Source organism: Symsagittifera roscoffensis, unplaced genomic scaffold, assembly GCF_963678635.1.
Source record: "Symsagittifera roscoffensis unplaced genomic scaffold, txSymRosc1.1 SCAFFOLD_247, whole genome shotgun sequence".
In the NCBI taxonomy this organism is placed as follows: domain Eukaryota; kingdom Metazoa; phylum Xenacoelomorpha; order Acoela; family Convolutidae; genus Symsagittifera; species Symsagittifera roscoffensis.
The window spans coordinates 1-2,719 of NW_026970970.1; the positions used below are offsets into that span (position 1 = coordinate 1).

General features: G+C 44.5%; 1 pseudogene; it reads right to left on the reverse strand.

The window, feature by feature from the left end:
• Positions 1-2,060: 2,060 nt before the first annotated feature.
• On the reverse strand, positions 2,061-2,212 carry LOC134856086 (5.8S ribosomal RNA; annotated as a pseudogene).
• Positions 2,213-2,719: the final 507 nt, after the last annotated feature.

The following is a 2,719-nucleotide window of genomic DNA, read 5'->3' on the forward strand; positions in this document are numbered from 1 at the left end:
AGATGACGTTGCCGTCGTAATGCCAAGAGAGTAAGTTCGGGAATTTTAACCCGATGCTCTTTCGAGACTCAGCAGTTTTCAAAAAACCACTATTCAAGACTTTGGCCTTAGCCTGTCTTTTAGAATCGACTAACTCATGTGCAAATGCTGTTCACATGAAAACCTTTCCCGCTTCAGTCCTCAAAGTTCTCATTTGAGTACTTGCTACTTCCACCAAGATCTGCTCCATTGGCCGCTTCGAGCATATACTCACGTATACACTTTTGCGCAACCAATGCGTCCTCCTACACATGAACATACTTTAAGACCAGTTCTAAACCAGTCTTAAGCATCCAGCCGAAGCCAGAATCTGATGTTCATGGTCAGGTATAGGCCACGAGCTCTAGTGCCATCCATTTTCAGGGCTGATTGATTCGGCAGGTGAGTTGTTACACATTCCTTAGCGGTTTTCAACTTCCATGACCACCGTCCTGCTGTCAATATCAATCAACACCTTTTGTGGTGACTCATGAGCAAGTAGTTAGGCGCCTTAACCCAACTTTTGGTTCATCCCACATCGCCGGTTCTGCTTACCAAAAGCGGCCCACAAAAAGCTCGCATTCAAAGTTCAAGTGCAATTAAGTCACAAGAACATCTCACCGATTTATAGTTTGAGAATAGGTGAAGGAAAAGTTTTCCCCCAGTCCTCTAATCATTCGCTTTAACCGATGAAATTGCACAGCGAAGATTTTTCAATCTTGCTTAAGCTTTTGCTATCCTGAGGGAAACTTCGGAGGAAACCAGCTACTAGATGGTTCGATTAGTCTTTCGCCCCTATGCTCAGGTCAGACGATCGATTTGCACGTCAGAACCGCTTCGGGCTTCCACCATGGTTTCCCGTGGCTTCACCCTGCCCAAGCATAGATCACCATCTTTCGGGTCGTGTGCTACTTGCTCTGGATCAGTCATGTTTTAGCAACATAACCGTCCGTGGTTGCGAGACATCGCTTTGACGCTCTCACCACAAAAGTTAATGCAACTCATAAAAGTTACACCGTTCACTTTCATTACGCGTGTACGCTTTCAAACAGCGACAGCACTTGCAAGCAACTCACACTCCTTGGTCCGTGTTTCAAGACGGGCTGTAGAGAGCATTGATTGGGATGTTAAGGTCAGACAGGCAAACAAAAGAGATAAAACTTTATCTCATTTAGTCAAGACACAACAAATTTGAAATCCGAAGAAAACAAATAGCTCGCATCTTTAACAATGATCACCAAAAGACTTTAACAACACTACCCGGTGGTCTAGAATCAAGTTCAAGACATTGGGCATGATAACGCTCACTCCAGTTCTCCTTCAACGGTTTCACGTACTTTTCACTCTCTCTTCAGAGTGCTTTTCAACTTTCCCTCACGGTACTTGTTTGCTATCGGTCTCGCTTTATAATTAGCTTTTGGAGAGACATATCTCCAGCTTCGAGTTGCACTTTCAAACAACTCTACTCATAGGAATGCGCCGTCGACAAGTTATAACAAGACTGTTACGGGATTTTTACCCTCTTTGATGCTATTTTCCAATAGACATCCAGTCAAGTCAACAAGCCAGGCAGCAAACCATACCGGACACCGAGGAGTGTTACCACTCCTCTTCCCGATGAGCTTTTCCCTGTTCATTCGCCATTACTAAGGGATTCTCGGTTGATTTCTTTTCCTCCCCTTACTGATATGCTTAAGTTCAGGGGGTTCTCTCGTCCAAATCAGGTTACGATTTAAAGGCACTCAAGCATCCATAAAACTACCGAAGTAGTAATGTGCAGGAGTTTATCACTCTAGCTTAGGCAAACTGAAGATCGAACACTGTTTAAACGCGCTCTCAATGCAATCACATGTATCACACCGGTACTACATCTGAACAGCTCTTTGATCAACAGAATACCCAAGTTTGAGCGACTTGATTTAAGTGTTCTAACCAATCCCGAAGGATCTCGTAGATACACCAGCAAAAGAACGGACCAATCCGAAGACAGATCGCTCTTACCCTCAGATTTCTCCAAAAGTAAGCGTTCAATCGATTTCAAATAACCCTGATTCGGACGCGATCAACAGCCGAAGCTGAGACCGCCTTTTGCGTTAGAGAGGTCAGTAAACAAATCTTGCGATTCTTACTGAATTAACACATATAGCTGTGCTCCTCCTCGTAAAGCGAGCCTAGTGATCCCCCGTTGAAGGTTGTTTTTCGACCATCTAGCACTGGTTTGATTTAGAACAAAGCCAACCGCAGTCGGACTTTGAGCTGTCTCGACCACCCTGTTTTTTAGCATTTGGGCCTTCGCTTTCCTCAGTCTTTCTCTTACAACGGCAAACTGAAGATCGAACACTGTTTAAACGCGCTCTCAATGCAATCACATGTATCACACCGGTACTACATCTGAACAGCTCTTTGATCAACAGAATACCCAAGTTCGAGCGACTTGCTTAAGTGTTCTATCCAGTCCCTAAGGATCTGACAGATACACCAGTAAAAGAACCGGATCAATCCGAAGACTGATCACTCCTACGATCGGATTTCTCCAAAAGTAAGTGTTCACTCGATTAGAACAAAGCCAACCGCAGTCGGACTTTGAGCTGTCTGGACCACCCTGTTCTTAAGCATTTGGGCCTTCGCTTTCCTCAGTCTTTCTCTTACAACGGCAAACTGAAGATCGAACACTGTTTAAACGCGCTCTCAATGCAATCAC